An 18,617-nucleotide genomic window follows, 5' to 3' on the forward strand; every position below is an offset into this window, starting at 1 on the left:
AAGATGAAAAGCAGCTTACGGCCATACCTCTCTGGTTCCGCCCGATCTCGTCTGATCTCGGAAGCTAAGCAGAGCAGGGCCTGGTTAGTACCTGGATGGAAGACCGCCTGGGAATCCCAGGTGCCGTAAGCTTTTTAACTTCTCTCTCTGAAAGCCGCCCAGCGCCGTAGATTGTACACCTACACAATTGTAAAAAAAAATTCACATTGTAGAAGAGATGCAATAGGAAGAAGATGAAAGGTGGCTTACGTCCATACCATCGTCAGGCCATTTGAGGTGGCGGGGACTGCAATGGCCATTCACCGATTGGCTGGGACTCCTGGGCGGGTGTTCTCTAGTCCATCCAATTTTCGGCATGGGATGTCACAGCCTTCTTTGCATACCCTTATTTAACCCACACAAAGATGCCAACGGCAGGCGTGTCATAATTCATTGACGCATTATAAAGGATTAGGAAAAAGATAAAAAGCAGCTTACGGCCATACCTCTCTGGTTCCGCCCGATCTCGTCTGATCTCGGAAGCTAAGCAGAGCAGGGCCTGGTTAGTACCTGGATGGAAGACCGCCTGGGAATCCCAGGTGCCGTAAGCTTTTTCACTTCTCTCTCCGAAAGCCGCCGAGCGCCGCAGATTGTACACCTGTTTTAACGTTGGATATGAAAGGAAATTAGACAATATTATCCAAAATCATTCCGTTTCATGATTGCTAAATTAGTGTTGGTCAACATTTACCATTGGCATACTGTTGTTTGTAATTTAGCCGTTGAAATACAGGTGCTAACCCAACATGTTAGAATTGCCAGTGAAGAAAAGTAAAGTTACCTTCAGGCTTTAGGAACCTCTCTTGCCAATGCTAAGAACTGCTTCAATTTTAGAAAAAGAAACTTCTGATTATCTTTGACACGTTTTAAAGGATTAGGAAAAAGATGAAAAGCAGCTTACGTCCATACCTCTCTGGTTCCGCCCGATCTCGTCTGATCTCGGAAGCTAAGCAGAGCAGGGCCTGGTTAGTACCTGGATGGAAGACCGCCTGGGAATCCCAGGTGCCGTAAGCTTTTTAACTTCTCTCTCTGAAAGCCGCCCAGCGCCGTAGATTGTACACCTACACAATTGTAAAAAAAAATTCACATTGTAGAAGAGATGCAATAGGAAGAAGATGAAAGGTGGCTTACGTCCATACCATCGTCAGGCCATTTGAGGTGGCGGGGACTGCAATGGCCATTCACCGATTGGCTGGGACTCCTGGGCGGGTCTTCTCTAGTCCATCCAATTTTCGGCATGGGATGTCACAGCCTTCTTTGCATACCCTTATTTAACCCACACAAAGATGCCAACGGCAGGCGTGTCATAATTCATTGACGCATTATAAAGGATTAGGAAAAAGATAAAAAGCAGCTTACGGCCATACCTCTCTGGTTCCGCCCGATCTCGTCTGATCTCGGAAGCTAAGCAGAGCAGGGCCTGGTTAGTACCTGGATGGAAGACCGCCTGGGAATCCCAGGTGCCGTAAGCTTTTTACCTTCTCTCACCGAAAGCCGCCGAGCGCCGCAGATTGTACACCTACAAATTACAAAAAGTATATCACATTGTTGAAGAGATGCATGTTTAGTGTTGTTTTAACGTTGGATATGAAAGGCAATTAGACAATATTATCCAAAATGATTCCGTTTCATGGTTGCTAAATTAGTGTTGATCAACATTTAACAATTGGCATACTTTTGTTTGTAATTTAGCCGTTGAAATACAGGTGCTAACCCAACATGTTAGAATTGCCAGTGAAGAAAAGTAAAGTTACCTTCAGGTTTTAGAAACCTCTCTTGCCAATCCTAAGAACTGCTTCAATTTTAGAAAAAGAAACTCTTCTGATTATCTTTGACGCATTATAAAGGATTAGGAAAAAGATTAAAAGCAGCTTACGGCCATACCTCTCTGGTTCCGCCCGATCTCGTCTGATCTCGGATGCTAAGCAGAGCAGGGCCTGGTTAGTACCTGGATGGAAGACCGCCTGGGAATCCCAGGTGCCGTAAGCTTTTTCACTTCTCTCACCGAAAGCCGCCGAGCGCCGCAGATTGTACACCTACAAATTACAAAAAGTACATCACATTGTTGAAGAGATGCATGTTTAGTGTTGTTTTAACGTTGGATATGAAAGGAAATTAGACAATATTATCCAAAATGATTCCGTTTCATGATTGCTAAATTAGTGTTGATCAACATTTTACGATTGGCATACTATTGTTTGTAATTTAGCCGTTGAAATACAGGTGCTAACCAAACATGTTAGATTTACCAGTGAAGAAAAGTAAAGTTCCCTTCAGGTTTTAGGAACCTCTCTTGCCAATGCTAAGAACTGCTTCAATTTTAGAAAAAGAAACTTCTGATTATCTTTGACACGTTTTAAAGGATTAGGAAAAAGATAAAAAGCAGCTTACAGCCATACCTCTCTGGTTCCGCCCGATCTCGTCTGATCTCGGAAGCTAAGCAGAGCGGGGCCTGGTTAGTACCTGGATGGAAGACCGCCTGGGAATCCCAGGTGCCGTAAGCTTTTTCACTTCTCTCACCGAAAGCCGCCGAGCGCCGCAGATTGTACACCTACAAATTACAAAAAGTATATCACATTGTTGAAGAGATGCATGTTTAGTGTTGTTTTAACGTTGGATATGAAAGGCAATTAGACAATATTATCCAAAATGATTCCGTTTCATGGTTGCTAAATTAGTGTTGATCAACATTTAACAATTGGCATACTTTTGTTTGTAATTTAGCCGTTGAAATACAGGTGCTAACCCAACATGTTAGAATTGCCAGTGAAGAAAAGTAAAGTTACCTTCAGGTTTTAGAAACCTCTCTTGCCAATGCTAAGAACTGCTTCAATTTTAGAAAAAGAAACTTCTGATTATCTTTGACACGTTTTAAAGGATTAGGAAAAAGATGAAAAGCAGCTTACGGCCATACCTCTCTGGTTCCGCCCGATCTCGTCTGATCTCGGAAGCTAAGCAGAGCAGGGCCTGGTTAGTACCTGGATGGAAGACCGCCTGGGAATCCCAGGTGCCGTAAGCTTTTTAACTTCTCTCTCTGAAAGCCGCCCAGCGCCGTAGATTGTACACCTACACAATTGTAAAAAAAAATTCACATTGTAGAAGAGATGCAATAGGAAGAAGATGAAAGGTGGCTTACGTCCATACCATCGTCAGGCCATTTGAGGTGGCGGGGACTGCAATGGCCATTCACCGATTGGCTGGGACTCCTGGGCGGGTCTTCTCTAGTCCATCCAATTTTCGGCATGGGATGTCACAGCCTTCTTTGCATACCCTTATTTAACCCACACAAAGATGCCAACGGCAGGCGTGTCATAATTCATTGACGCATTATAAAGGATTAGGAAAAAGATAAAAAGCAGCTTACGGCCATACCTCTCTGGTTCCGCCCGATCTCGTCTGATCTCGGAAGCTAAGCAGAGCAGGGCCTGGTTAGTACCTGGATGGAAGACCGCCTGGGAATCCCAGGTGCCGTAAGCTTTTTCACTTCTCTCTCCGAAAGCCGCCGAGCGCCGCAGATTGTACACCTGTTTTAACGTTGGATATGAAAGGAAATTAGACAATATTATCCAAAATGATTCCGTTTCATGATTGCTAAATTAGTGTTGGTCAACATTTACCATTGGCATACTGTTGTTTGTAATTTAGCCGTTGAAATACAGGTGCTAACCCAACATGTTAGAATTGCCAGTGAAGAAAAGTAAAGTTACCTTCAGGCTTTAGGAACCTCTCTTGCCAATGCTAAGAACTGCTTCAATTTTAGAAAAAGAAACTTCTGATTATCTTTGACACGTTTTAAAGGATTAGGAAAAAGATGAAAAGCAGCTTACGGCCATACCTCTCTGGTTCCGCCCGATCTCGTCTGATCTCGGAAGCTAAGCAGAGCAGGGCCTGGTTAGTACCTGGATGGAAGACCGCCTGGGAATCCCAGGTGCCGTAAGCTTTTTAACTTCTCTCTCTGAAAGCCGCCCAGCGCCGTAGATTGTACACCTACACAATTGTAAAAAAAAATTCACATTGTAGAAGAGATGCAATAGGAAGAAGATGAAAGGTGGCTTACGTCCATACCATCGTCAGGCCATTTGAGGTGGCGGGGACTGCAATGGCCATTCACCGATTGGCTGGGACTCCTGGGCGGGTCTTCTCTAGTCCATCCAATTTTCGGCTTGGGATGTCACAGCCTTCTTTGCATACCCTTATTTAACCCACACAAAGATGCCAACGGCTGGCGTGTCATAATTCATTGACGCATTATAAAGGATTAGGAAAAAGATAAAAAGCAGCTTACGGCCATACCTCTCTGGTTCCGCCCGATCTCGTCTGATCTCGGAAGCTAAGCAGAGCAGGGCCTGGTTAGTACCTGGATGGAAGACCGCCTGGGAATCCCAGGTGCCGTAAGCTTTTTCACTTCTCTCTCCGAAAGCCGCCGAGCGCCGCAGATTGTACACCTGTTTTAACGTTGGATATGAAAGGAAATTAGACAATATTATCCAAAATGATTCCGTTTCATGATTGCTAAATTAGTGTTGGTCAACATTTACGATTGGCATACTGTTGTTTGTAATTTAGCCGTTGAAATACAGGTGCTAACCCAACATGTTAGAATTGCCAGTGAAGAAAAGTAAAGTTACCTTCAGGCTTTAGGAACCTCTCTTGCCAATGCTAAGAACTGCTTCAATTTTAGAAAAAGAAACTTCTGATTATCTTTGACACGTTTTAAAGGATTAGGAAAAAGATGAAAAGCAGCTTACGTCCATACCTCTCTGGTTCCGCCCGATCTCGTCTGTTCTCGGAAGCTAAGCAGAGCAGGGCCTGGTTAGTACCTGGATGGAAGACCGCCTGGGAATCCCAGGTGCCGTAAGCTTTTTCACTTCTCTCTCCGAAAGCCGCCGAGCGCCGCAGATTGTACACCTGTTTTAACGTTGGATATGAAAGGAAATTAGACAATATTATCCAAAATGATTCCGTTTCATGATTGCTAAATTAGTGTTGGTCAACATTTACGATTGGCATACTGTTGTTTGTAATTTAGCCGTTGAAATACAGGTGCTAACCCAACATGTTAGAATTGCCAGTGAAGAAAAGTAAAGTTACCTTCAGGCTTTAGGAACCTCTCTTGCCAATGCTAAGAACTGCTTCAATTTTAGAAAAAGAAACTTCTGATTATCTTTGACACGTTTTAAAGGATTAGGAAAAAGATGAAAAGCAGCTTACGTCCATACCTCTCTGGTTCCGCCCGATCTCGTCTGTTCTCGGAAGCTAAGCAGAGCAGGGCCTGGTTAGTACCTGGATGGAAGACCGCCTGGGAACCCCAGGTGCCGTAAGCTTTTTCACTTCTCTCTCTGAAAGCCGCCCAGCGCCGTAGATTGTACACCTACACAATTGTAAAAAAAATTTCACATTGTAGAAGAGATGCAATAGGAAGAAGATGAAAGGTGGCTTACGTCCGTACCATCGTCAGGCCATTTGAGGTGGCGGGGACTGCAATGGCCATTCACCGATTGGCTGGGACTCCTGGGCGGGTCTTCTCTAGTCCATCCAATTTTCGGCTTGGGATGTCACAGCCTTCTTTGCATACCCTTATTTAACCCACACAAAGATGCCAACGGCTGGCGTGTCATAATTCATTGACGCATTATAAAGGATTAGGAAAAAGATAAAAAGCAGCTTACGGCCATACCTCTCTGGTTCCGCCCGATCTCGTCTGATCTCGGAAGCTAAGCAGAGCAGGGCCTGGTTAGTACCTGGATGGAAGACCGCCTGGGAATCCCAGGTGCCGTAAGCTTTTTCACTTCTCTCTGAAAGCTGCAGAGCGCCGCAGATTGTACACCTGTTTTAACGTTGGATATGAAAGGAAATTAGACAATATTATCCAAAATGATTCCGTTTCATGATTGCTAAATTAGTGTTGGTCAACATTTACGATTGGCATACTGTTGTTTGTAATTTAGCCGTTGAAATACAGGTGCTAACCCAACATGTTAGAATTGCCAGTGAAGAAAAGTAAAGTTACCTTCAGGCTTTAGGAACCTCTCTTGCCAATGCTAAGAACTGCTTCAATTTTAGAAAAAGAAACTTCTGATTATCTTTGACACGTTTTAAAGGATTAGGAAAAAGATGAAAAGCAGCTTACGTCCATACCTCTCTGGTTCCGCCCGATCTCGTCTGTTCTCGGAAGCTAAGCAGAGCAGGGCCTGGTTAGTACCTGGATGGAAGACCGCCTGGGAATCCCAGGTGCCGTAAGCTTTTTCACTTCTCTCACCGAAAGCCGCCGAGCGCCGCAGATTGTACACCTACAAATTACAAAAAGTATATCACATTGTTGAAGAGATGCATGTTTAGTGTTGTTTTAACGTTGGATATGAAAGGCAATTAGACAATATTATCCAAAATGATTCCGTTTCATGGTTGCTAAATTAGTGTTGATCAACATTTAACAATTGGCATACTTTTGTTTGTAATTTAGCCGTTGAAATACAGGTGCTAACCCAACATGTTAGAATTGCCAGTGAAGAAAAGTAAAGTTACCTTCAGGTTTTAGAAACCTCTCTTGCCAATGCTAAGAACTGCTTCAATTTTAGAAAAAGAAACTTCTGATTATCTTTGACACGTTTTAAAGGATTAGGAAAAAGATGAAAAGCAGCTTACGGCCATACCTCTCTGGTTCCGCCCGATCTCGTCTGATCTCGGAAGCTAAGCAGAGCAGGGCCTGGTTAGTACCTGGATGGAAGACCGCCTGGGAATCCCAGGTGCCGTAAGCTTTTTCACTTCTCTCTGAAAGCTGCAGAGCGCCGCAGATTGTACACCTGTTTTAACGTTGGATATGAAAGGAAATTAGACAATATTATCCAAAATGATTCCGTTTCATGATTGCTAAATTAGTGTTGGTCAACATTTACGATTGGCATACTGTTGTTTGTAATTTAGCCGTTGAAATACAGGTGCTAACCCAACATGTTAGAATTGCCAGTGAAGAAAAGTAAAGTTACCTTCAGGCTTTAGGAACCTCTCTTGCCAATGCTAAGAACTGCTTCAATTTTAGAAAAAGAAACTTCTGATTATCTTTGACACGTTTTAAAGGATTAGGAAAAAGATGAAAAGCAGCTTACGTCCATACCTCTCTGGTTCCGCCCGATCTCGTCTGTTCTCGGAAGCTAAGCAGAGCAGGGCCTGGTTAGTACCTGGATGGAAGACCGCCTGGGAATCCCAGGTGCCGTAAGCTTTTTCACTTCTCTCACCGAAAGCCGCCGAGCGCCGCAGATTGTACACCTACAAATTACAAAAAGTATATCACATTGTTGAAGAGATGCATGTTTAGTGTTGTTTTAACGTTGGATATGAAAGGCAATTAGACAATATTATCCAAAATGATTCCGTTTCATGGTTGCTAAATTAGTGTTGATCAACATTTAACAATTGGCATACTTTTGTTTGTAATTTAGCCGTTGAAATACAGGTGCTAACCCAACATGTTAGAATTGCCAGTGAAGAAAAGTAAAGTTACCTTCAGGTTTTAGAAACCTCTCTTGCCAATGCTAAGAACTGCTTCAATTTTAGAAAAAGAAACTTCTGATTATCTTTGACACGTTTTAAAGGATTAGGAAAAAGATGAAAAGCAGCTTACGGCCATACCTCTCTGGTTCCGCCCGATCTCGTCTGATCTCGGAAGCTAAGCAGAGCAGGGCCTGGTTAGTACCTGGATGGAAGACCGCCTGGGAATCCCAGGTGCCGTAAGCTTTTTAACTTCTCTCTCTGAAAGCCGCCCAGCGCCGTAGATTGTACACCTACACAATTGTAAAAAAAAATTCACATTGTAGAAGAGATGCAATAGGAAGAAGATGAAAGGTGGCTTACGTCCATACCATCGTCAGGCCATTTGAGGTGGCGGGGACTGCAATGGCCATTCACCGATTGGCTGGGACTCCTGGGCGGGTCTTCTCTAGTCCATCCAATTTTCGGCATGGGATGTCACAGCCTTCTTTGCATACCCTTATTTAACCCACACAAAGATGCCAACGGCAGGCGTGTCATAATTCATTGACGCATTATAAAGGATTAGGAAAAAGATAAAAAGCAGCTTACGGCCATACCTCTCTGGTTCCGCCCGATCTCGTCTGATCTCGGAAGCTAAGCAGAGCAGGGCCTGGTTAGTACCTGGATGGAAGACCGCCTGGGAATCCCAGGTGCCGTAAGCTTTTTCACTTCTCTCTCCGAAAGCCGCCGAGCGCCGCAGATTGTACACCTGTTTTAACGTTGGATATGAAAGGAAATTAGACAATATTATCCAAAATGATTCCGTTTCATGATTGCTAAATTAGTGTTGGTCAACATTTACGATTGGCATACTGTTGTTTGTAATTTAGCCGTTGAAATACAGGTGCTAACCCAACATGTTAGAATTGCCAGTGAAGAAAAGTAAAGTTACCTTCAGGCTTTAGGAACCTCTCTTGCCAATGCTAAGAACTGCTTCAATTTTAGAAAAAGAAACTTCTGATTATCTTTGACACGTTTTAAAGGATTAGGAAAAAGATGAAAAGCAGCTTACGGCCATACCTCTCTGGTTCCGCCCGATCTCGTCTGATCTCGGAAGCTAAGCAGAGCAGGGCCTGGTTAGTACCTGGATGGAAGACCGCCTGGGAATCCCAGGTGCCGTAAGCTTTTTAACTTCTCTCTCTGAAAGCCGCCCAGCGCCGTAGATTGTACACCTACACAATTGTAAAAAAAAATTCACATTGTAGAAGAGATGCAATAGGAAGAAGATGAAAGGTGGCTTACGTCCATACCATCGTCAGGCCATTTGAGGTGGCGGGGACTGCAATGGCCATTCACCGATTGGCTGGGACTCCTGGGCGGGTCTTCTCTAGTCCATCCAATTTTCGGCATGGGATGTCACAGCCTTCTTTGCATACCCTTATTTAACCCACACAAAGATGCCAACGTCAGGCGTGTCATAATTCATTGACGCATTATAAAGGATTAGGAAAAAGATAAAAAGCAGCTTACGGCCATACCTCTCTGGTTCCGCCCGATCTCGTCTGATCTCGGAAGCTAAGCAGAGCAGGGCCTGGTTAGTACCTGGATGGAAGACCGCCTGGGAATCCCAGGTGCCGTAAGCTTTTTCACTTCTCTCTCCGAAAGCCGCCGAGCGCCGCAGATTGTACACCTGTTTTAACGTTGGATATGAAAGGAAATTAGACAATATTATCCAAAATGATTCCGTTTCATGATTGCTAAATTAGTGTTGGTCAACATTTACGATTGGCATACTGTTGTTTGTAATTTAGCCGTTGAAATACAGGTGCTAACCCAACATGTTAGAATTGCCAGTGAAGAAAAGTAAAGTTACCTTCAGGCTTTAGGAACCTCTCTTGCCAATGCTAAGAACTGCTTCAATTTTAGAAAAAGAAACTTCTGATTATCTTTGACACGTTTTAAAGGATTAGGAAAAAGATGAAAAGCAGCTTACGTCCATACCTCTCTGGTTCCGCCCGATCTCGTCTGTTCTCGGAAGCTAAGCAGAGCAGGGCCTGGTTAGTACCTGGATGGAAGACCGCCTGGGAATCCCAGGTGCCGTAAGCTTTTTCACTTCTCTCTCTGAAAGCCGCCCAGCGCCGTAAATTGTACACCTACACAATTGTAAAAAAAAATTCACATTGTAGAAGAGATGCAATAGGAAGAAGATGAAAGGTGGCTTACGTCCGTACCATCGTCAGGCCATTTGAGATGGCGGGGACTGCAATGGCCATTCACCGATTGGCTGGGACCCCTGGGCGGGTCTTCTCTAGTCCATCCAATTTTCGGCATGGGATGTCACAGCCTTCTTTGCATACCCTTATTTAACCCACACAAAGATGCCAACGGCAGGCGTGTCATAATTCATTGACGCATTATAAAGGATTAGGAAAAAGATAAAAAGCAGCTTACGGCCATACCTCTCTGGTTCCGCCCGATCTCGTCTGATCTCGGAAGCTAAGCAGAGCAGGGCCTGGTTAGTACCTGGATGGAAGACCGCCTGGGAATCCCAGGTGCCGTAAGCTTTTTCACTTCTCTCTCCGAAAGCCGCCGAGCGCCGCAGATTGTACACCTGTTTTAACGTTGGATATGAAAGGAAATTAGACAATATTATCCAAAATGATTCCGTTTCATGATTGCTAAATTAGTGTTGGTCAACATTTACCATTGGCATACTGTTGTTTGTAATTTAGCCGTTGAAATACAGGTGCTAACCCAACATGTTAGAATTGCCAGTGAAGAAAAGTAAAGTTACCTTCAGGCTTTAGGAACCTCTCTTGCCAATGCTAAGAACTGCTTCAATTTTAGAAAAAGAAACTTCTGATTATCTTTGACACGTTTTAAAGGATTAGGAAAAAGATGAAAAGCAGCTTACGGCCATACCTCTCTGGTTCCGCCCGATCTCGTCTGATCTCGGAAGCTAAGCAGAGCAGGGCCTGGTTAGTACCTGGATGGAAGACCGCTTGGGAATCCCAGGTGCCGTAAGCTTTTTAACTTCTCTCTCTGAAAGCCGCCCAGCGCCGTAGATTGTACACCTACACAATTGTAAAAAAAAATTCACATTGTAGAAGAGATGCAATAGGAAGAAGATGAAAGGTGGCTTACGTCCATACCATCGTCAGGCCATTTGAGGTGGCGGGGACTGCAATGGCCATTCACCGATTGGCTGGGACTCCTGGGCGGGTCTTCTCTAGTCCATCCAATTTTCGGCATGGGATGTCACAGCCTTCTTTGCATACCCTTATTTAACCCACACAAAGATGCCAACGGCAGGCGTGTCATAATTCATTGACGCATTATAAAGGATTAGGAAAAAGATAAAAAGCAGCTTACGGCCATACCTCTCTGGTTCCGCCCGATCTCGTCTGATCTCGGAAGCTAAGCAGAGCAGGGCCTGGTTAGTACCTGGATGGAAGACCGCCTGGGAATCCCAGGTGCCGTAAGCTTTTTCACTTCTCTCTCCGAAAGCCGCCGAGCGCCGCAGATTGTACACCTGTTTTAACGTTGGATATGAAAGGAAATTAGACAATATTATCCAAAATGATTCCGTTTCATGATTGCTAAATTAGTGTTGGTCAACATTTACCATTGGCATACTGTTGTTTGTAATTTAGCCGTTGAAATACAGGTGCTAACCCAACATGTTAGAATTGCCAGTGAAGAAAAGTAAAGTTACCTTCAGGCTTTAGGAACCTCTCTTGCCAATGCTAAGAACTGCTTCAATTTTAGAAAAAGAAACTTCTGATTATCTTTGACACGTTTTAAAGGATTAGGAAAAAGATGAAAAGCAGCTTACGTCCATACCTCTCTGGTTCCGCCCGATCTCGTCTGATCTCGGAAGCTAAGCAGAGCAGGGCCTGGTTAGTACCTGGATGGAAGACCGCCTGGGAATCCCAGGTACCGTAAGCTTTTTCACTTCTCTCTCTGAAAGCCGCCCAGCGCCGTAGATTGTACACCTACACAATTGTAAAAAAAAATTCACATTGTAGAAGAGATGCAATAGGAAGAAGATGAAAGGTGGCTTACGTCCATACCATCGTCAGGCCATTTGAGGTGGCGGGGACTGCAATGGCCATTCACCGATTGGCTGGGACTCCTGGGCGGGTCTTCTCTAGTCCATCCAATTTTCGGCATGGGATGTCACAGCCTTCTTTGCATACCCTTATTTAACCCACACAAAGATGCCAACGGCAGGCGTGTCATAATTCATTGACGCATTATAAAGGATTAGGAAAAAGATAAAAAGCAGCTTACGGCCATACCTCTCTGGTTCCGCCCGATCTCGTCTGATCTCGGAAGCTAAGCAGAGCAGGGCCTGGTTAGTACCTGGATGGAAGACCGCCTGGGAATCCCAGGTGCCGTAAGCTTTTTCACTTCTCTCTCCGAAAGCCGCCGAGCGCCGCAGATTGTACACCTGTTTTAACGTTGGATATGAAAGGAAATTAGACAATATTATCCAAAATGATTCCGTTTCATGATTGCTAAATTAGTGTTGGTCAACATTTACGATTGGCATACTGTTGTTTGTAATTTAGCCGTTGAAATACAGGTGCTAACCCAACATGTTAGAATTGCCAGTGAAGAAAAGTAAAGTTACCTTCAGGCTTTAGGAACCTCTCTTGCCAATGCTAAGAACTGCTTCAATTTTAGAAAAAGAAACTTCTGATTATCTTTGACACGTTTTAAAGGATTAGGAAAAAGATGAAAAGCAGCTTACGTCCATACCTCTCTGGTTCCGCCCGATCTCGTCTGTTCTCGGAAGCTAAGCAGAGCAGGGCCTGGTTAGTACCTGGATGGAAGACCGCCTGGGAATCCCAGGTGCCGTAAGCTTTTTCACTTCTCTCACCGAAAGCCGCCGAGCGCCGCAGATTGTACACCTACAAATTACAAAAAGTATATCACATTGTTGAAGAGATGCATGTTTAGTGTTGTTTTAACGTTGGATATGAAAGGCAATTAGACAATATTATCCAAAATGATTCCGTTTCATGGTTGCTAAATTAGTGTTGATCAACATTTAACAATTGGCATACTTTTGTTTGTAATTTAGCCGTTGAAATACAGGTGCTAACCCAACATGTTAGAATTGCCAGTGAAGAAAAGTAAAGTTACCTTCAGGCTTTAGAAACCTCTCTTGCCAATCCTAAGAACTGCTTCAATTTTAGAAAAAGAAACTCTTCTGATTATCTTTGACGCATTATAAAGGATTAGGAAAAAGATAAAAAGCAGCTTACGGCCATACCTCTCTGGTTCCGCCCGATCTCGTCTGATCTCGGAAGCTAAGCAGAGCAGGGCCTGGTTAGTACCTGGATGGAAGACCGCCTAGGGAATCCCAGGTGCCGTAAGCTTTTTCACTTCTCTCTGAAAGCTGCAGAGCGCCGCAGATTGTACACCTACAAATTACAAAAAGTATATCACATTGTTGAAGAGATGCATGTTTAGTGTTGTTTTAACGTTGGATATGAAAGGAAATTAGACAATATTATCCAAAATGATTCCGTTTCATGATTGCTAAATTGGTGTTGATCAACATTTTACGATTGGCATACTATTGTTTGTAATTTAGCCGTTGAAATACAGGTGCTAACCAAACATGTTAGATTTACCAGTGAAGAAAAGTAAAGTTACCTTCAGGTTTTAGGAACCTCTCTTGCCAATGCTAAGAACTGCTTCAATTTTAGAAAAAGAAACTTCTGATTATCTTTGACACGTTTTAAAGGATTAGGAAAAAGATAAAAAGCAGCTTACAGCCATACCTCTCTGGTTCCGCCCGATCTCGTCTGATCTCGGAAGCTAAGCAGAGCGGGGCCTGGTTAGTACCTGGATGGAAGACCGCCTGGGAATCCCAGGTGCCGTAAGCTTTTTCACTTCTCTCACCGAAAGCCGCCGAGCGCCGCAGATTGTACACCTACAAATTACAAAAAGTATATCACATTGTTGAAGAGATGCATGTTTAGTGTTGTTTTAACGTTGGATATGAAAGGCAATTAGACAATATTATCCAAAATGATTCCGTTTCATGGTTGCTAAATTAGTGTTGATCAACATTTAACAATTGGCATACTTTTGTTTGTAATTTAGCCGTTGAAATACAGGTGCTAACCCAACATGTTAGAATTGCCAGTGAAGAAAAGTAAAGTTACCTTCAGGCTTTAGGAACCTCTCTTGCCAATGCTAAGAACTGCTTCAATTTTAGAAAAAGAAACTTCTGATTATCTTTGACACGTTTTAAAGGATTAGGAAAAAGATAAAAAGCAGCTTACAGCCATACCTCTCTGGTTCCGCCCGATCTCGTCTGATCTCGGAAGCTAAGCAGAGCGGGGCCTGGTTAGTACCTGGATGGAAGACCGCCTGGGAATCCCAGGTGCCGTAAGCTTTTTCACTTCTCTCACCGAAAGCCGCCGAGCGCCGCAGATTGTACACCTACAAATTACAAAAAGTATATCACATTGTTGAAGAGATGCATGTTTAGTGTTGTTTTAACGTTGGATATGAAAGGCAATTAGACAATATTATCCAAAATGATTCCGTTTCATGGTTGCTAAATTAGTGTTGATCAACATTTAACAATTGGCATACTTTTGTTTGTAATTTAGCCGTTGAAATACAGGTGCTAACCCAACATGTTAGAATTGCCAGTGAAGAAAAGTAAAGTTACCTTCAGGTTTTAGAAACCTCTCTTGCCAATGCTAAGAACTGCTTCAATTTTAGAAAAAGAAACTTCTGATTATCTTTGACACGTTTTAAAGGATTAGGAAAAAGATGAAAAGCAGCTTACGGCCATACCTCTCTGGTTCCGCCCGATCTCGTCTGATCTCGGAAGCTAAGCAGAGCAGGGCCTGGTTAGTACCTGGATGGAAGACCGCCTGGGAATCCCAGGTGCCGTAAGCTTTTTAACTTCTCTCTCTGAAAGCCGCCCAGCGCCGTAGATTGTACACCTACACAATTGTAAAAAAAAATTCACATTGTAGAAGAGATGCAATAGGAAGAAGATGAAAGGTGGCTTACGTCCATACCATCGTCAGGCCATTTGAGGTGGCGGGGACTGCAATGGCCATTCACCGATTGGCTGGGACTCCTGGGCGGGTCTTCTCTAGTCCATCCAATTTTCGGCATGGGATGTCACAGCCTTCTTTGCATACCCTTATTTAACCCACACAAAGATGCCAACGGCAGGCGTGTCATAATTCATTGACGCATTATAAAGGATTAGGAAAAAGATAAAAAGCAGCTTACGGCCATACCTCTCTGGTTCCGCCCGATCTCGTCTGATCTCGGAAGCTAAGCAGAGCAGGGCCTGGTTAGTACCTGGATGGAAGACCGCCTGGGAATCCCAGGTGCCGTAAGCTTTTTCACTTCTCTCTCCGAAAGCCGCCGAGCGCCGCAGATTGTACACCTGTTTTAACGTTGGATATGAAAGGAAATTAGACAATATTATCCAAAATGATTCCGTTTCATGATTGCTAAATTAGTGTTGGTCAACATTTACCATTGGCATACTGTTGTTTGTAATTTAGCCGTTGAAATACAGGTGCTAACCCAACATGTTAGAATTGCCAGTGAAGAAAAGTAAAGTTACCTTCAGGCTTTAGGAACCTCTCTTGCCAATGCTAAGAACTGCTTCAATTTTAGAAAAAGAAACTTCTGATTATCTTTGACACGTTTTAAAGGATTAGGAAAAAGATGAAAAGCAGCTTACGGCCATACCTCTCTGGTTCCGCCCGATCTCGTCTGATCTCGGAAGCTAAGCAGAGCAGGGCCTGGTTAGTACCTGGATGGAAGACCGCTTGGGAATCCCAGGTGCCGTAAGCTTTTTAACTTCTCTCTCTGAAAGCCGCCCAGCGCCGTAGATTGTACACCTACACAATTGTAAAAAAAAATTCACATTGTAGAAGAGATGCAATAGGAAGAAGATGAAAGGTGGCTTACGTCCATACCATCGTCAGGCCATTTGAGGTGGCGGGGACTGCAATGGCCATTCACCGATTGGCTGGGACTCCTGGGCGGGTCTTCTCTAGTCCATCCAATTTTCGGCATGGGATGTCACAGCCTTCTTTGCATACCCTTATTTAACCCACACAAAGATGCCAACGGCAGGCGTGTCATAATTCATTGACGCATTATAAAGGATTAGGAAAAAGATAAAAAGCAGCTTACGGCCATACCTCTCTGGTTCCGCCCGATCTCGTCTGATCTCGGAAGCTAAGCAGAGCAGGGCCTGGTTAGTACCTGGATGGAAGACCGCCTGGGAATCCCAGGTGCCGTAAGCTTTTTCACTTCTCTCTCCGAAAGCCGCCGAGCGCCGCAGATTGTACACCTGTTTTAACGTTGGATATGAAAGGAAATTAGACAATATTATCCAAAATGATTCCGTTTCATGATTGCTAAATTAGTGTTGGTCAACATTTACCATTGGCATACTGTTGTTTGTAATTTAGCCGTTGAAATACAGGTGCTAACCCAACATGTTAGAATTGCCAGTGAAGAAAAGTAAAGTTACCTTCAGGCTTTAGGAACCTCTCTTGCCAATGCTAAGAACTGCTTCAATTTTAGAAAAAGAAACTTCTGATTATCTTTGACACGTTTTAAAGGATTAGGAAAAAGATGAAAAGCAGCTTACGTCCATACCTCTCTGGTTCCGCCCGATCTCGTCTGATCTCGGAAGCTAAGCAGAGCAGGGCCTGGTTAGTACCTGGATGGAAGACCGCCTGGGAATCCCAGGTGCCGTAAGCTTTTTCACTTCTCTCTCTGAAAGCCGCCCAGCGCCGTAGATTGTACACCTACACAATTGTAAAAAAAAATTCACATTGTAGAAGAGATGCAATAGGAAGAAGATGAAAGGTGGCTTACGTCCATACCATCGTCAGGCCATTTGAGGTGGCGGGGACTGCAATGGCCATTCACCGATTGGCTGGGACTCCTGGGCGGGTCTTCTCTAGTCCATCCAATTTTCGGCATGGGATGTCACAGCCTTCTTTGCATACCCTTATTTAACCCACACAAAGATGCCAACGGCAGGCGTGTCATAATTCATTGACGCATTATAAAGGATTAGGAAAAAGATAAAAAGCAGCTTACGGCCATAACTCTCTGGTTCCGCCCGATCTCGTCTGATCTCGGAAGCTAAGCAGAGCAGGGCCTGGTTAGTACCTGGATGGAAGACCGCCTGGGAATCCCAGGTGCCGTAAGCTTTTTCACTTCTCTCTCCGAAAGCCGCCGAGCGCCGCAGATTGTACACCTGTTTTAACGTTGGATATGAAAGGAAATTAGACAATATTATCCAAAATGATTCCGTTTCATGATTGCTAAATTAGTGTTGGTCAACATTTACGATTGGCATACTGTTGTTTGTAATTTAGCCGTTGAAATACAGGTGCTAACCCAACATGTTAGAATTGCCAGTGAAGAAAAGTAAAGTTACCTTCAGGCTTTAGGAACCTCTCTTGCCAATGCTAAGAACTGCTTCAATTTTAGAAAAAGAAACTTCTGATTATCTTTGACACGTTTTAAAGGATTAGGAAAAAGATGAAAAGCAGCTTACGTCCATACCTCTCTGGTTCCGCCCGATCTCGTCTGTTCTCGGAAGCTAAGCAGAGCAGGGCCTGGTTAGTACCTGGATGGAAGACCGCCTGGGAATCCCAGGTGCCGTAAGCTTTTTCACTTCTCTCACCGAAAGCCGCCGAGCGCCGCAGATTGTACACCTACAAATTACAAAAAGTATATCACATTGTTGAAGAGATGCATGTTTAGTGTTGTTTTAACGTTGGATATGAAAGGCAATTAGACAATATTATCCAAAATGATTCCGTTTCATGGTTGCTAAATTAGTGTTGATCAACATTTAACAATTGGCATACTTTTGTTTGTAATTTAGCCGTTGAAATACAGGTGCTAACCCAACATGTTAGAATTGCCAGTGAAGAAAAGTAAAGTTACCTTCAGGCTTTAGAAACCTCTCTTGCCAATCCTAAGAACTGCTTCAATTTTAGAAAAAGAAACTCTTCTGATTATCTTTGACGCATTATAAAGGATTAGGAAAAAGATAAAAAGCAGCTTACGGCCATACCTCTCTGGTTCCGCCCGATCTCGTCTGATCTCGGAAGCTAAGCAGAGCAGGGCCTGGTTAGTACCTGGATGGAAGACCGCCTGGGAATCCCAGGTGCCGTAAGCTTTTTCACTTCTCTCTGAAAGCTGCAGAGCGCCGCAGATTGTACACCTACAAATTACAAAAAGTATATCACATTGTTGAAGAGATGCATGTTTAGTGTTGTTTTAACGTTGGATATGAAAGGAAATTAGACAATATTATCCAAAATGATTCCGTTTCATGATTGCTAAATTGGTGTTGATCAACATTTTACGATTGGCATACTATTGTTTGTAATTTAGCCGTTGAAATACAGGTGCTAACCAAACATGTTAGATTTACCAGTGAAGAAAAGTAAAGTTACCTTCAGGTTTTAGGAACCTCTCTTGCCAATGCTAAGAACTGCTTCAATTTTAGAAAAAGAAACTTCTGATTATCTTTGACACGTTTTAAAGGATTAGGAAAAAGATAAAAAGCAGCTTACAGCCATACCTCTCTGGTTCCGCCCGATCTCGTCTGATCTCGGAAGCTAAGCAGAGCGGGGCCTGGTTAGTACCTGGATGGAAGACCGCCTGGGAATCCCAGGTGCCGTAAGCTTTTTCACTTCTCTCACCGAAAGCCGCCGAGCGCCGCAGATTGTACACCTACAAATTACAAAAAGTATATCACATTGTTGAAGAGATGCATGTTTAGTGTTGTTTTAACGTTGGATATGAAAGGCAATTAGACAATATTATCCAAAATGATTCCGTTTCATGGTTGCTAAATTAGTGTTGATCAACATTTAACAATTGGCATACTTTTGTTTGTAATTTAGCCGTTGAAATACAGGTGCTAACCCAACATGTTAGAATTGCCAGTGAAGAAAAGTAAAGTTACCTTCAGGCTTTAGGAACCTCTCTTGCCAATGCTAAGAACTGCTTCAATTTTAGAAAAAGAAACTTCTGATTATCTTTGACACGTTTTAAAGGATTAGGAAAAA

General features: G+C 43.5%; 39 non-coding genes across 39 annotated transcripts; all 39 read left to right on the top strand.

Moving 5' to 3' along the window:
* The first annotated feature begins 13 nt into the window (after nucleotides 1-13).
* Nucleotides 14-132, top strand: LOC134121320 (5S ribosomal RNA). Its single transcript, XR_009952862.1, has one exon. It is a non-coding gene; the product is annotated as a 5S ribosomal RNA (ribosomal RNA).
* A 339-nt stretch (nucleotides 133-471) lies between these two features.
* LOC134121321 (5S ribosomal RNA) lies at nucleotides 472-590 on the top strand. The gene has a single exon (XR_009952863.1). It is a non-coding gene; the product is annotated as a 5S ribosomal RNA (ribosomal RNA).
* A 344-nt stretch (nucleotides 591-934) lies between these two features.
* On the top strand, nucleotides 935-1,053 carry LOC134121854 (5S ribosomal RNA). Its single transcript, XR_009953395.1, has one exon. It is a non-coding gene; the product is annotated as a 5S ribosomal RNA (ribosomal RNA).
* A 339-nt stretch (nucleotides 1,054-1,392) lies between these two features.
* Nucleotides 1,393-1,511, top strand: LOC134121322 (5S ribosomal RNA). The gene has a single exon (XR_009952864.1). It is a non-coding gene; the product is annotated as a 5S ribosomal RNA (ribosomal RNA).
* Nucleotides 1,512-1,909: 398 nt separating this feature from the next.
* On the top strand, nucleotides 1,910-2,028 carry LOC134121580 (5S ribosomal RNA). Its single transcript, XR_009953121.1, has one exon. It is a non-coding gene; the product is annotated as a 5S ribosomal RNA (ribosomal RNA).
* A 396-nt stretch (nucleotides 2,029-2,424) lies between these two features.
* LOC134122049 (5S ribosomal RNA) lies at nucleotides 2,425-2,543 on the top strand. The gene has a single exon (XR_009953590.1). It is a non-coding gene; the product is annotated as a 5S ribosomal RNA (ribosomal RNA).
* A 396-nt stretch (nucleotides 2,544-2,939) lies between these two features.
* LOC134121325 (5S ribosomal RNA) lies at nucleotides 2,940-3,058 on the top strand. Its single transcript, XR_009952866.1, has one exon. It is a non-coding gene; the product is annotated as a 5S ribosomal RNA (ribosomal RNA).
* A 339-nt stretch (nucleotides 3,059-3,397) lies between these two features.
* LOC134121326 (5S ribosomal RNA) lies at nucleotides 3,398-3,516 on the top strand. The gene has a single exon (XR_009952867.1). It is a non-coding gene; the product is annotated as a 5S ribosomal RNA (ribosomal RNA).
* A 344-nt stretch (nucleotides 3,517-3,860) lies between these two features.
* Nucleotides 3,861-3,979, top strand: LOC134121327 (5S ribosomal RNA). The gene has a single exon (XR_009952868.1). It is a non-coding gene; the product is annotated as a 5S ribosomal RNA (ribosomal RNA).
* Nucleotides 3,980-4,318: 339 nt separating this feature from the next.
* Nucleotides 4,319-4,437, top strand: LOC134121328 (5S ribosomal RNA). The gene has a single exon (XR_009952869.1). It is a non-coding gene; the product is annotated as a 5S ribosomal RNA (ribosomal RNA).
* A 344-nt stretch (nucleotides 4,438-4,781) lies between these two features.
* Nucleotides 4,782-4,900, top strand: LOC134122281 (5S ribosomal RNA). The gene has a single exon (XR_009953821.1). It is a non-coding gene; the product is annotated as a 5S ribosomal RNA (ribosomal RNA).
* A 344-nt stretch (nucleotides 4,901-5,244) lies between these two features.
* On the top strand, nucleotides 5,245-5,363 carry LOC134122338 (5S ribosomal RNA). The gene has a single exon (XR_009953878.1). It is a non-coding gene; the product is annotated as a 5S ribosomal RNA (ribosomal RNA).
* Nucleotides 5,364-5,702: 339 nt separating this feature from the next.
* Nucleotides 5,703-5,821, top strand: LOC134121329 (5S ribosomal RNA). Its single transcript, XR_009952870.1, has one exon. It is a non-coding gene; the product is annotated as a 5S ribosomal RNA (ribosomal RNA).
* Nucleotides 5,822-6,163: 342 nt separating this feature from the next.
* Nucleotides 6,164-6,282, top strand: LOC134122282 (5S ribosomal RNA). The gene has a single exon (XR_009953822.1). It is a non-coding gene; the product is annotated as a 5S ribosomal RNA (ribosomal RNA).
* A 396-nt stretch (nucleotides 6,283-6,678) lies between these two features.
* Nucleotides 6,679-6,797, top strand: LOC134121330 (5S ribosomal RNA). Its single transcript, XR_009952871.1, has one exon. It is a non-coding gene; the product is annotated as a 5S ribosomal RNA (ribosomal RNA).
* A 342-nt stretch (nucleotides 6,798-7,139) lies between these two features.
* LOC134122283 (5S ribosomal RNA) lies at nucleotides 7,140-7,258 on the top strand. The gene has a single exon (XR_009953823.1). It is a non-coding gene; the product is annotated as a 5S ribosomal RNA (ribosomal RNA).
* A 396-nt stretch (nucleotides 7,259-7,654) lies between these two features.
* LOC134121331 (5S ribosomal RNA) lies at nucleotides 7,655-7,773 on the top strand. The gene has a single exon (XR_009952872.1). It is a non-coding gene; the product is annotated as a 5S ribosomal RNA (ribosomal RNA).
* A 339-nt stretch (nucleotides 7,774-8,112) lies between these two features.
* On the top strand, nucleotides 8,113-8,231 carry LOC134121332 (5S ribosomal RNA). Its single transcript, XR_009952873.1, has one exon. It is a non-coding gene; the product is annotated as a 5S ribosomal RNA (ribosomal RNA).
* A 344-nt stretch (nucleotides 8,232-8,575) lies between these two features.
* Nucleotides 8,576-8,694, top strand: LOC134121333 (5S ribosomal RNA). The gene has a single exon (XR_009952874.1). It is a non-coding gene; the product is annotated as a 5S ribosomal RNA (ribosomal RNA).
* A 339-nt stretch (nucleotides 8,695-9,033) lies between these two features.
* LOC134121334 (5S ribosomal RNA) lies at nucleotides 9,034-9,152 on the top strand. Its single transcript, XR_009952875.1, has one exon. It is a non-coding gene; the product is annotated as a 5S ribosomal RNA (ribosomal RNA).
* Nucleotides 9,153-9,496: 344 nt separating this feature from the next.
* On the top strand, nucleotides 9,497-9,615 carry LOC134122284 (5S ribosomal RNA). The gene has a single exon (XR_009953824.1). It is a non-coding gene; the product is annotated as a 5S ribosomal RNA (ribosomal RNA).
* Nucleotides 9,616-9,954: 339 nt separating this feature from the next.
* Nucleotides 9,955-10,073, top strand: LOC134121336 (5S ribosomal RNA). The gene has a single exon (XR_009952877.1). It is a non-coding gene; the product is annotated as a 5S ribosomal RNA (ribosomal RNA).
* Nucleotides 10,074-10,417: 344 nt separating this feature from the next.
* LOC134121453 (5S ribosomal RNA) lies at nucleotides 10,418-10,536 on the top strand. The gene has a single exon (XR_009952994.1). It is a non-coding gene; the product is annotated as a 5S ribosomal RNA (ribosomal RNA).
* Nucleotides 10,537-10,875: 339 nt separating this feature from the next.
* LOC134121337 (5S ribosomal RNA) lies at nucleotides 10,876-10,994 on the top strand. Its single transcript, XR_009952878.1, has one exon. It is a non-coding gene; the product is annotated as a 5S ribosomal RNA (ribosomal RNA).
* A 344-nt stretch (nucleotides 10,995-11,338) lies between these two features.
* On the top strand, nucleotides 11,339-11,457 carry LOC134122080 (5S ribosomal RNA). The gene has a single exon (XR_009953621.1). It is a non-coding gene; the product is annotated as a 5S ribosomal RNA (ribosomal RNA).
* Nucleotides 11,458-11,796: 339 nt separating this feature from the next.
* On the top strand, nucleotides 11,797-11,915 carry LOC134121338 (5S ribosomal RNA). Its single transcript, XR_009952879.1, has one exon. It is a non-coding gene; the product is annotated as a 5S ribosomal RNA (ribosomal RNA).
* Nucleotides 11,916-12,259: 344 nt separating this feature from the next.
* Nucleotides 12,260-12,378, top strand: LOC134122285 (5S ribosomal RNA). The gene has a single exon (XR_009953825.1). It is a non-coding gene; the product is annotated as a 5S ribosomal RNA (ribosomal RNA).
* A 398-nt stretch (nucleotides 12,379-12,776) lies between these two features.
* LOC134122092 (5S ribosomal RNA) lies at nucleotides 12,777-12,896 on the top strand. The gene has a single exon (XR_009953633.1). It is a non-coding gene; the product is annotated as a 5S ribosomal RNA (ribosomal RNA).
* A 394-nt stretch (nucleotides 12,897-13,290) lies between these two features.
* Nucleotides 13,291-13,409, top strand: LOC134122050 (5S ribosomal RNA). Its single transcript, XR_009953591.1, has one exon. It is a non-coding gene; the product is annotated as a 5S ribosomal RNA (ribosomal RNA).
* A 396-nt stretch (nucleotides 13,410-13,805) lies between these two features.
* LOC134122051 (5S ribosomal RNA) lies at nucleotides 13,806-13,924 on the top strand. The gene has a single exon (XR_009953592.1). It is a non-coding gene; the product is annotated as a 5S ribosomal RNA (ribosomal RNA).
* A 396-nt stretch (nucleotides 13,925-14,320) lies between these two features.
* Nucleotides 14,321-14,439, top strand: LOC134121339 (5S ribosomal RNA). The gene has a single exon (XR_009952880.1). It is a non-coding gene; the product is annotated as a 5S ribosomal RNA (ribosomal RNA).
* Nucleotides 14,440-14,778: 339 nt separating this feature from the next.
* Nucleotides 14,779-14,897, top strand: LOC134121340 (5S ribosomal RNA). The gene has a single exon (XR_009952881.1). It is a non-coding gene; the product is annotated as a 5S ribosomal RNA (ribosomal RNA).
* Nucleotides 14,898-15,241: 344 nt separating this feature from the next.
* On the top strand, nucleotides 15,242-15,360 carry LOC134121454 (5S ribosomal RNA). The gene has a single exon (XR_009952995.1). It is a non-coding gene; the product is annotated as a 5S ribosomal RNA (ribosomal RNA).
* A 339-nt stretch (nucleotides 15,361-15,699) lies between these two features.
* On the top strand, nucleotides 15,700-15,818 carry LOC134121341 (5S ribosomal RNA). The gene has a single exon (XR_009952882.1). It is a non-coding gene; the product is annotated as a 5S ribosomal RNA (ribosomal RNA).
* Nucleotides 15,819-16,162: 344 nt separating this feature from the next.
* Nucleotides 16,163-16,281, top strand: LOC134121855 (5S ribosomal RNA). Its single transcript, XR_009953396.1, has one exon. It is a non-coding gene; the product is annotated as a 5S ribosomal RNA (ribosomal RNA).
* A 339-nt stretch (nucleotides 16,282-16,620) lies between these two features.
* LOC134121959 (5S ribosomal RNA) lies at nucleotides 16,621-16,739 on the top strand. Its single transcript, XR_009953500.1, has one exon. It is a non-coding gene; the product is annotated as a 5S ribosomal RNA (ribosomal RNA).
* Nucleotides 16,740-17,083: 344 nt separating this feature from the next.
* On the top strand, nucleotides 17,084-17,202 carry LOC134122286 (5S ribosomal RNA). The gene has a single exon (XR_009953826.1). It is a non-coding gene; the product is annotated as a 5S ribosomal RNA (ribosomal RNA).
* A 398-nt stretch (nucleotides 17,203-17,600) lies between these two features.
* On the top strand, nucleotides 17,601-17,719 carry LOC134121342 (5S ribosomal RNA). Its single transcript, XR_009952883.1, has one exon. It is a non-coding gene; the product is annotated as a 5S ribosomal RNA (ribosomal RNA).
* A 394-nt stretch (nucleotides 17,720-18,113) lies between these two features.
* Nucleotides 18,114-18,232, top strand: LOC134122052 (5S ribosomal RNA). Its single transcript, XR_009953593.1, has one exon. It is a non-coding gene; the product is annotated as a 5S ribosomal RNA (ribosomal RNA).
* Nucleotides 18,233-18,617: the final 385 nt, after the last annotated feature.

The sequence above is a fragment of the Pungitius pungitius genome, unplaced genomic scaffold (genome assembly GCF_949316345.1).
Source record: "Pungitius pungitius unplaced genomic scaffold, fPunPun2.1 scaffold_28, whole genome shotgun sequence".
NCBI classification, from domain to species: domain Eukaryota; kingdom Metazoa; phylum Chordata; class Actinopteri; order Perciformes; family Gasterosteidae; genus Pungitius; species Pungitius pungitius.